General features: G+C 44.4%; 1 long non-coding RNA gene across 2 annotated transcripts; it reads left to right on the plus strand.

Annotated features, from left to right (window-relative positions):
- Positions 1–9,359: 9,359 nt before the first annotated feature.
- On the plus strand, positions 9,360–11,261 carry LOC307200107. Of its 2 annotated transcripts, none has more exons than XR_013832326.1 (3): positions 9,360–9,514; positions 9,967–10,172; positions 11,127–11,261. It is a non-coding gene; the product is annotated as an uncharacterized lncRNA (long non-coding RNA). The 2 variants fall into 2 exon arrangements; XR_013832327.1 differs by having other exon boundaries at positions 9,360–9,480.
- The last annotated feature ends 519 nt before the right edge of the window (positions 11,262–11,780 follow it).

The raw sequence follows: 11,780 nt of genomic DNA on the forward strand, positions 1-11,780 counted from the left end.
TTCCCCATCAGGAGCTCTCCCTCTCTCCTTGCTGGTTCCCTCTCCAGCGTCATCGGGGAGCCTTAACACCCCCCTTGGCTCTGATGGCAGTTCCGTGACATAAGGTTAAAAATATGTTAAGACATTCATAATGATAAAGATAGAGAAAGATGGAAAGGATTTGCTGAAACAAGTAACAGAAGTGGAATACGAAAAGGGAGGTGAGAGGAAGTCGATGAAATAAGGGAATGAAAGATAGACTAATGAGATGGTATGCTATATGTTTTTTAAATTCTTGTTGTTTTGTTTTGTTTAATTTAGTGTTAAGGTTGTGTTTTGTATTGTTTATTGTATTGTTTCTTCTTTTGTTCTTTTTTCTTGTCTGCCGTAAGTTTGAAAAGTAATAAAGATTATTTTTTAAAAAAAAGACAAGTGTCAACCAACAGGAGAGCCCTGTTGGTTCAGACCAAAGGTCCATCTCTAGTCCAGAATTTGTAAGAACCTAAAGATGAGCCAGAGTGGTTTGATAGCCAGACCTTCTTTCTGATTACCACACAATTATCTTCCATCAGTGGAGAACCAACAGGAAGACAGCCAATCTGCCATTTCCTTCTCCGGAAGTCCAGTATCCTGTTCTCACAGTGGCCAACAAGATGCCTGTGGAGAACCTTCAAGAAGGAAGAAGAAGATAAGAAGAGTTTGGATTTGATATCCCACTTTATCACTACCCTAAGGAGTCTCAAAGTGGCTAACATTCTCCTTTCCCTTCCTCCCCCACAACAAACACTCTGTGAGGTGAGTGGGGCTGAGAGACTTCAAAGAAGTATGACTAGCCCAAGGTCACCCAGCAGATGCATGTGGAGGAGCGGAGACGTGAACCCGGTTCACCAGATTATGAGTCTACCGCTCTTAACCACTACACCACACTGACAATAAAGCATTGTCCTTTATTCAAGGATGTACATTCCAGTTGAGCCAGGTGAGCATCACACTTGGACCCACCAGGAGATAAGCCTAATGCCACCCCAGAATGGCACATTCCCCTTGGCATGGATAAAATTGTCCCAAAGCATTTGCACAAGTGGCTAACACAGCCTCTGTGGAGTTCAGATTCCCAGTGGCAAACTTATTGCCAGGCATATGAAAATAGGCCCATGAAGTATAGCACCCAAGACATTAGATGTCTTAGCTAGATTTCAAAGATAATGCTGTTTTCTAGAAAGGGTGTGAAAAGGGCCCTTTCATCTCTTCATTTTTAAAATTTATTTCATTTAAGGAGAGAGACTATTGCATAGTGGTAGGGCACATGCTTCTTATGCAGGATGCTCAAGGTTCAATTCCTGGAGTCCTGGAGTATAAAGGGACCGTGTAGCGAGGGAAGAGAATTTTGTTTGGTTCACGTTTTTAACTAAATTGTCGTAATTTGTGTCTCCTGGAAGAAGAAGAGTTTGGATTTGATATCCCGCTTTATCACTACCCTAAGGAGTTTCAAAGCAGCTAACAATCTCCTTTCCCTTCCTCCCCCACAACAAACACTCTGTGAGGTAAGTGGGGCTGAGAGACTTCAAAGAAGTGTGACTGGCCCAAGGTCACCCAGCAGCTGCATGTGGAGGAGCGGGGAAGCGAACCCGGTTCACCAGATTACGAGTCCACCACTCTTAACCACTACACCACACTGGACCAATACATATAACAGAACATATTTACACTATGGATTTTGCACATCTCCAAATTTTACAATACAGCTCTCTCTCTCTCTCTCTCTCTCTCTCTCTCTCTCTATATATATATATATAAAACCCAAACCCAAAAATGTTGAAAAATCATATTTTAAGATAAAATACATTTAAAATGCAGACAGTGAGATAAAATATTATTTAAATATGTGTTTGCGCATTTAAATATACATTTTCATATGGATTTTTAAAAATATTTTAAAAAGCTGTTTGGTGCCAAAACGAGGCAGAAAGGATTTATAAATCAACACATGTGAAACTGACGTGGATCAGGGCACACATGAAATTGGCACAGGTCAAAGGTAGACCAATCCCTCCAGGTAGTGGGGTGGGTGAGGAGATTAGAGACACTGAAAATCCAGCAGACAAATCGGGCCTTAGTGGACAAATAGCCTGGCAGCTATCAGGCAGCTTCTGGTGTTTGCCTGACATCAGCCACTTTCTCTTCCCTCTGCAATTTCTGCCAAGATGCTGCTAGGAGATATGAGTTTCTTATGCCGTGCGACCTCCTTTAGTTAACCGCAAACTGAATCATGCCGTACAGTTCGGCTGAGTAATAAAATATAATCTGATTGGGAGGAGGTATTGGAGTGGGCCACATCATTACACGTCCCTTTTTTTAACCCACTTTAACAAGTTGCTCCCGAGAAGTTATTTATTCTAGCTGTCAACATCCTGTTGTTGAGATGATGGCGATCAAATCTCTTTTAGATCCTAATCTTATTCTTCACATCCCCCTGCCTGAACTATTTGAAAGGCTCATATTGCCCCATATCTCTTTTCTTGTCAGCAAAGTGATTTGTTTGACATTGATCATTTGTTCCAAAGCCTTAGTGGTGTTGGGTTAAAAATAAATTTTAAAAAAATTCAACAATTATTTTCATGAAATGAATACAAAACAACCAGGAAACAGTTGTGAATCATAGAGCTGTGTAATACATGAATAGCAGGAAGGCTAAACACATTCTGGAGCTGCCCCAAATATATATATATAGCAAAAAGAAACATATATATCACAATTTTCTATTCCCAACATGCTCAGTGTAGTATGGAGGATGAGAAGTGTTGCGACCCAAATCTCTCTGACTATCAGCTGGTCTGGGGCAAATGAGACATAAAGTTAAGTTTGTCATTAGCAACTATGCCTGCTTCCTTTCAAATTTAAATGAATTATAGGCAAACAGGGGGATCATTTTCATTGGAACCACAACACGTGGGGAGGGGCAGTTTAACTCTTCCCCTTCCCACAGGTCCAGTGAAAATCACTCCCCTTCCTATTTCCTACTAGTCCCCGAGGCAACGAAAGCTTCCATTAGTGCCAAATAGAAACTTTCCTTCTATAGCTAACAGCGGCTTTGGCGAAAGTTGGAGAGAGGCATTTGGCGGAGCATAGAGAACCATGGCAGGGAAGGAAAGGGTTAAATCTCCCCCTCCCCATGCACTGTGATCCCTGTGAAAATCACCCCAAGCCTCCTATTAATTTAAAACACACACACACACACACACACACACACACACACACGGTGAGATGCAATTACGAATGACACATATCGTATCACAAACAGCACATCTTTGTTTAGTCTTGAAAAGTAAGTTAGGTTGATAGAAGAGATTTGCCAAAGGCTCTCTGCGATGGTTTTAATTAGGCCTGTCACCAGATTAACGGGTTCTCACACTGCACTCCAAACCTTGGATGGGCAACAACGGGTTTAAAGAGAGCAGCAGGGCTTTCACCACATCCACAGCCCTGCCACTCATGCCAGCCACAGTGGCAGACTTTGGGCTTTGAAATTTTGAAGGTGCACTGTGGGACGGCAAAATCTGGTGGCCCCCTGCCTCCCACCTCCCATTGTCTGTCATTATCGCAGCACCCACTGCACAATGCCCCTCTTGGCTTGACACCCAGTGCAGGCAAACTAGTCAGGCTCCCCTAAATCTGCCTCTGCCAGCTGGGTCGGAAGGCAGTGGGGGGTGGCAAGCAAATTACTGTGCTAACCTGGAACTGGTGTACCAACCAATGTCAAATGACAGCAGTGAGGCTGGCTCAGGATCCAGCAGATCCCAGGTCAGCTCAGTCCCACCTCGCTTCTGGAATGCCCTATTAGGGGGCTTTTTGTTGGGGCTGCTACGATTGGTGGGGACCCCATGCTGCAGGCAGAATGAGGAGATCTGTGCTGTTGTAGGTCCAGCAGAAAGTGGGTTTGAATTGCAGTCTTAGTCTATTAATCATAGGCTTCTTGACCAAGTAACCATTACAGTTGCATGAATTTGCATGTAAAAATGATAGTTATGAAGCAAGAAGCATATTTCTTTGTTTTTATAGGCTGTCTGCACGTTGCTGGGAGAGTCATCTCAGAAGTATTCTTCCTGTATTGGAATGCCACATGCTGCACTGAAAATTATATACGAATGTAGTGTGAATTATTCAGGGGCAAACCAAGCTTTCCCCCCACTCCTCCCTCCTACTCAGGTGTCAGCACGAGCATTAGGGGTGCCAACTTGAATAAAATATTGGGGGAGGGGCAGCTAAGCCCCATCCTGTATGATCGATCATAAGACACAGCACACACACACCATTTGAATGGCAATGCTCATCAATTTTGTGGGGACCCAGCCCCCTCAAATATTTTATTGGGTGGGGCGAAGGGACCCTGGCCCCTAGGAGTTAGCTTTTATGTGTGGCATCCTCAGACACCTGCCTTGAGCCCCTTTTTAAAAAAAGGGTCTGGGTGCCACCACATTAATTTTCCCTCAGTGTCCCTGACACAACTTTGCCAGGGGCATTATGGGAAATTTAAGTGGTGGCTTCTAGCCACTTGCCACTGATTGAGAACACTTTTTCTTCTTGTCACCACCAGGTAAGCCCATCAGAACCCACTGATGTAGGAGGAGGCCCACCTAATTCATTTTGCCAAAGGCCCCGTCAAACTGGAAAGCTTCCTTGCTTATACCTCAGGTTAAGTACTTAATTCATTCCGGAAGTCCGTACTTAACCTGAAACTGTTCTTAACCTGAAGCACCACTTTAGCTAATGGGGCCTCCTGCTGCTGCCGTGCCGCTGGAGCACGATTTCTGTTCTCATCCTGAAGCAAAGTTCTTAACTTGAAGCACTATTTCTGGGTTAGCGGAGTCTGTAACCTGAAGCGTATGTAACCTGAAGCGTATGTAACCCGAGGTACCACTATACTTGACTCTGGTGGTTTGCGTCCAAAGAAGATGGACATTCTCAGTAGCCCAGTGGCTAAGAGCGTAGTCTAGTTTCTATGAGGTTCTGGGATTATGGGCTCAAGTCAGTGGCCTTAGGCAAATCCTCTCCAGGCTTCCCATCTACGATGTGGGGCTATTAACACCAACCTCTCTCACCAGTTTGTTGTAAGGGAATGCATGCAGAACCACCATCAACACCCCACCAAGTGTTGAGAAAAGGGTGAGCACTATTATGCATGGCAATAAAAGATATTTTGAAAGCAGAGTACCAAGCTCTTTTATAGACTCTTTTTTCCCCCTTCCAGGAAACTGACAACTTGCACAAATGAGTGTCGTTTTCTTCAGTTTCTGAAACAAACCTGAGTGTGACAGCTGCATTTCTTCCTGTAAGCTCCATTTGTCAATGTATTGCACTTACTCATTTTTCTGCTTCTGCTGTTCTGCTGTGTGCTCCCTCCCTGCAGACGCATACAGCACCTCCCCTTTTGTTTCTTGTTATGCTGATTCAATGCTTTTATTCTGAGATCTCATATTTTACAGATTGACACTACTGAAAAGCAAAATCTCTGCTTTCCTGGTCTGCTAATGCCTGTTATTCCTGGCCTCCGTCTGTCCTTCTGATATCCACTCTATTCCCATATTCTCTCCTGCTCATTAAAGGAAAAGGGGCCATGTTTGGGGATATTAATTCCTTTCTCGGCCATTAGGAATTGAGACTGGCAAATTCCTTTTCAGGACCATTTATAGCTTCGTGCCATAGTCTGCATTGTTGAATATTGCAGCTATTGAATGCAGCCTTCCCTTAAAGCTGCAAGGCACAGCTTCTTTAGCGGCTTTGTGAACTTTTGGGATTCTGCGTGGTTTGTCCACCCTTTGTACAAATGCTACAAAACAGTTCATTCCCAGCCTAATAATAAGAGTGCACCACTTTCCTTTCCATTAGGCTATTTTTAAATCATCATGATGAACATGGGTAGGCAAACTAAGGCCTGGGGGCTGGATCTGGCCCAATCGCCTTCTAAATCTGGCCAGCGGATGGTCCAGGAATCAGCATGTCTTTACATGAGTAGAATGTGTCCTTTTATTTAAAATGCATCTCTGGGTTATTTGTGGGACATAGGAATTCGTTCATTTCCCCCCAAAAAATATAGTCTGGCCCCCCACAAAGTATGAGGGACAGTGGACCGGCCCCCTGCTGAAAAAGTCTGCTGACCCCTGATCATGAATGTGAGGGAGTGGCAGGGCTCTGAAGAGTGAGGAGGCAGGGGGCCAGGAGAGTGACCCAGGAGAGAGGACCAGTGATCTATGGGGTTTAGTGACACCTGCAAGGCGTCAGGACAGGAAGAGGAGGAAGGGGCAGGGCAGCCCAAGATGGATGGAAGTGCACAGGAGGTGGCTGAGGAGGAAGAGACTCTTCAGGCAAGGGATGGGCTAGTAGACCCTGCTGTCTCCTGGAAGAAGGAAGAGCAGCAACAGCTTCTGCATGGGCAGACCCTCAGGTTGCACATGTGTGCGTCATCAGATGAATGTAATAAGCTTGGGGTGTGTGGTTTCCTCTGTTGCTGCAACTGCTCCTCAGAGCACAAATCTGGGGTCAGCAAACTTTTTCAGCAGGGGGCCGGTCCACTGTCCCTCAGACCTTGTGGGGGGCCGGACTATATTTTGGGGGAAAGAATGAACGAATTCCTATGCCCCACAAATAACCCAGAGATACATTTTAAATAAAAGCACACATTCTACTTATGTAAAAACACCAGGCAGGCCCCACAAATAATCCAGAGATGCATTTTAAATAAAAGGACACATTCTACTCATGTAAAGACACGCTGATTCCCAGACCATCTGCGGGCTGGATTGAGAAGGCAACTGGGCCGCATCCGGCCCCTGGGCCTTAGTTTGCCTACCCATGGCCTAGAGGCTAAAGCTTGTATGCGTGTGTATCTAGAGCACTATTAGAGCTGTGCTCCTGTAAGTGCTTCTTTGTCAGTAAAGGCTTAACTTGGCTGGGGGTTGGGGCCAGGACCATGCATAAAACTAAACAATTCTAGAAACAAACAGCTGAAACTGCATTAAGGCCAACCATGTTGAACTAGATGATAAGTGAAATGCAGGACTGTATTTCCCTACCTTTAACTTTACACACACACACACACACACAGAGAGAGAGAGAGAGAGAGAGAGAGAGAGAGAGAGAGCGCGCGCAAATAGCTGCTGTGGTACCGCAGTGGATGCAAAGGGGCTTCACCCTTTCTCTCTTAGTTTTCCTTACAGAAAAACACTGCCCTCTATCATTGAGCTGCTGTTTGCCCAGAAGGGAAGCAGCAATTTGGGCTCACAGCAATTTTCTATCTCGGGCAAATAGCAGCCTGAGGGGGTTATGGGAGGGAGGGTCGAGTGGGAAAACAGCACAGCCAAAAGGCTTAATTCCTTTCCCCCTGTACAGCAGTCCCAATCTGCATTGATGCCTCCCATCACAGCTATTTACTGTTTTGAAATAAAAATATACAAATGCATTCACATAAGACATATGGATCAGGCCAACTGCTCATCGAATTCAACATCCTCTTCTCTCAGTGGCCAACCAGATGTCTGTGGGAAACCAGAAAACTGGTCATAAGCACAGCAACATCTGGCCTATTTTGGCCTTGGAAGTTGAAGTTTGGGGGACTGTATCATGAAAAGGAAAATCAGACAGAGGGTGTTTGAGTAAATGCTGCCACATGAATCTTCAAGTGTGTATGAGTGAGGGAGTATTTATGGTCTTAATGAAACTGAGGTAACTTTCTGAGGAAAAAACAAATGCCTAGAACCAGAGCGCTTTTGAGTCCCGCTGATTCCTACAGGGCAGACTTCAGAATGTGATCAACACTCCCTTTGACATCTTTAGTTTTTAGAAGCCCTAACTTTGGCTGGTTCATGCCTTCAGTATTTTTCTCCCTACACTACATATAAAAAAGCGTGTGAACAATGCATTTATTTGGCTCTTGCAATTCTTTAAATGTGTGCTTAAAAGTCTTGGAGGCACACGGATATAATTGGCTGAAATTCCACTAAAGAAAGCATCAATATACCTAGTGATGATCCTCTTAGATACTTATGCAAAACAAACAAGAGGCTTATTTAATGTAGTCACCGCTGTTCCCCCTATATCTTTTGATCGATTGCTTTGTGGTCACGTTCATTAGACAGTCTAATTTGAACCACAATTAGATTTTATCTTTTTAAAAGATAAAGCAGATTCCCAAGTCATTAATTAAAAGACCTGACTCAAGTAGGCCGCAAGATGGATGTTACGCTCTTCCACTGATGACCCAGCTCAGCAAAACAGAACACTTTAGCTTTGAGAAGCAAATACTCTCAAACTAATTGAATGCAAACTTTTGCTGTGCACTAGGAAGGAGAAAATCCTCTCCAAAACATTCACAAACCTACACCTTTTGGTCCTGTTGCAATCCACCTGTACGACTTGCTGGACTCTATTGTATGTTGAGACAGACTGGATTCAAAAACAGAGAGACATTGGGGCTTTAAACATTATCTGAAGTGCCACCGCTGAAATGCATGTGTGGCTTCTGCATTCAGCCTGCAAAACTTTTTAGCATGGAGGAAAGGCACAGATGGCAGATGTTGAATATGCCCTGATTCTGGCCCATGATAGCTTTGCCACAAAGCTTCATGCCCTGGTAACCTCATGTCTTGACTACTGTAATACAGTCTACGTGGGGCTTCCCTTGAAGTTGGTTTGGAAATTGTAGCTGTTGCAGAATGCTGCTGAGAGGTGCTCCTGCATGCATCCATTTAACATTTGTTCTATGGGATCTGTGCTGGCTGGCTGCCTATATGTTGCCAGCCACAATTTTATGTTTTTAGTTACAAAGCCCTGAGCAACCTGAGACTGATGTATATTATTATTATTATTATTACTTATTAAATTTATTTGGTGCTTTCTTGCCACGTCAACTCAAAGCGATTTACAATATGTTAAGTAAAACTCCCCAAAACAAACATAATAAAACTTCTTTTAAAACCCCTACATTAAAACATCCCACCCACAGGGAAAAGCTGTAGATAGTTAAAAGCATGGTTAAAAAGGAATGTTTTTTGCCTGGCACCTGAAAATATCAAATCAAAACTTTATTGCGGTCCAAAACAATTTCAAAACTAGATACAGTTAAAACGACCAGACAGACAGAGGAAAGAAACCAAGGCAGTCATTTTGTATTTTTCTAGGGCATAGTGGTCTTTGTTTCTTATAACCTCCAAAAGAAACATTGCTGTGGCCAGTGTAATGTCATTTGACCTGCCTTCCAAAAGATATTTAATATGGGAGGCTTCAGATTTTCCCGGCAAATTTGCCTGTAAGGGTTTGATCAGTTGATCCCTTGCTTGCTCATATTGCCCACAATGCAATAGGATATGCTTCATACAATCGACGTCCTGGGAACATAAACAAAGCCTATTCTGATAGGGAATGTAATGATGATGTTAGGTGAGCCACCACTGTCCTCTGGAGGGGGGCACTCAAAGAAGGACCCCAGATGACAATCTCAGAGTCCGGGTTGGTTCATATGGGGAGAGACAGAGTCCTTGAGGTACTGAGGCCCTGGGCTATTTAAGGCTTTATAGGTCAAAACCAGCACTTTGAATTGGAAACAGTTCGCAAGCAGTTCACAGAGAGCAACAGGCCTGTGGCATAGTATTGTCTGAGCGCTTCCATGCATGGCCTGCCAGGCTCCAAATACAGGGGAGGGTGGCACCAGGAAACAGGAAGCACTTAAGGTTTCCCCCCCCTCTAGGTGACCCTCAATTCCCTTTATAGACCAATACAGCGCCGGAGATGGGAAAGTGTAGAGGGCTAGTAACTGTCCCACTTAAACATTTCATTTCATTATGCAGTCATGTGTTTTGTTGTGTTTAAGACACTTATTGGCAACCATCCTGGGATTCCCTGTAATGAAGGCTGGTCTATAAATAAATTGGGTTAATAATTTAGTTATTAATGTGGGTTTATGATGAATAAATAATAGTTCGGATTCTCCTTTAGGTGTTACAGGAAGCTCTGCTGGCAGAATGAAAGAACGATGCCCCATTCAGCTGACAGCACTCCTGCAATAATGTCCAAAGCTGTTCTTTTCTAGTTTAATACAGCCGTGCTGACTGGCGTCTATTTATCACAGGAGTGGGGAACTGCATCCAGTCAGCAGCCTGGATCTTTATCTCTCCCACCCTGCAACATATCAAGTGTGAGAGGTGAGTGGGTGGGTCAGTGTCCTGTCAATCACCTGATGTCACAATGATGTCAGGTTACCCTTTCCCCCTTTGTCAAACCGGATCGGCAGTTCCTGCAAAACTCACTTACGGCTGAGCTTCATCCTTACCTACCCCACACTGCAGGTATGGGGCAAAACCAACTGTGTTTCATTTAGATAGTTTCAGTCAGATATTTTTCTTAGCGGGATATAACCTGTTCACACCTGAAGTTCTTTTTGAGAAGTATCATTTCTCATTTACGAAGCTTAATTTTCCACGCTTCCTAGCAGTTCGAAAGCATGCCAGTGCAAGTAGATAAATAGGTACCACTGCGGCGGGAAGGTAAATGGCATTTCCATGTGCTCTGGTTTCCATCACAGTATCCTGTTGTGCCAGAAGCGGTTTAGTCATGCTGGCCACACGACCAGGAAAGCTGTTTGTGTACAAACACCGGCTCCCTCGGCCTGAAAGCCGAGATGAGCGCTGCAACCCCAGAGTCACCTTTGACTGGATTTAACTGTCCAGGGGTCCTTTACCCCTTTTTTACCGTTTTACGATGCTCACAACAGTCATAGAAACACTTCCCTGTGAGAGAATGAGGTGATACTGTGCTCATCCCAATATATCCCAACTAAAAAACCAACAACTATATATGAATCAGCTGAAGGTTTGGCATCCATTGAGCAGGAGCGTAAAAGCTCCTTTGTAGAGCACTTGCTTTTCATGCAGACGGTGCCAAGTTCAATGCCCCTTACCTGAAACTGCTACCAATCCATGTTGAGAATATGGTACTAGATGGATCCGTGATGTGACTCATTATGAAGCAGCGCAGTATAAGAACAGGCTGCAATATGGATACTTTCAACCTGGAGAATCCAGCTGTTTTGTTCTTGAACTGCTCCCCCTCTCCCCCAATACAACACTAGAATCTACCTTCATCTGGTGTCTTTTCAGATTCCTTTCCTTCTCCATCAATTTGAAATAACGAGGCGTCTCTCCGGAAACTTAAATGCTAAAGAAAGGCTGCCTGTCGCCACCGGGGAAGAGCAGATATTGTCGCGTTATCCATTCCCGCAGTAGCCACAGATGCTTGCACAGCTGCAACAGATCTAATGCAGACATGGGCAATGTGATTGTTGATCCCTCATAGAATGTGTACCGTATAGACAATGGAAATACACGTGAGAATCTATCTGCTTTCCATTCAGTTTCATTAAAACTATGGCATAGGCATTAACTGATATTAATCTGTGCAATTAACAGCACTACAAGCAGGAAGGGAAGTGGAAGAGAAAGGAGTTTCCCTCTCTCTCAAATTAGCATTTGGCCTCTCACAGAGGCTTCTGTTTATTTATTTATAGAAGTATTTGCACACTTTACATAAAGGTATTTACATATCAGGGACGCAGGTGGCGCTGTGGGTTAAAGCCTCAGCGCCTAGGGCTTGCCAATCGAAAGGTCGGCGGTTCGAATCCCTGCGGCGGGGTGCGCTCCCGCTGCTCGGTCCCAGCGCCTGCCAACCTAGCAGTTCGAAAGCACCTCCGGGTGCAAGTAGATAAATAGGGACCGCTTACCAGCGGGAAGGTAAACGGCGTTTCCGTGTGCGGC

Source organism: Podarcis cretensis, assembly GCF_951804945.1.
Source record: "Podarcis cretensis genome assembly, chromosome: 12".
Taxonomy (NCBI): Eukaryota; Metazoa; Chordata; class Lepidosauria; order Squamata; family Lacertidae; genus Podarcis; species Podarcis cretensis.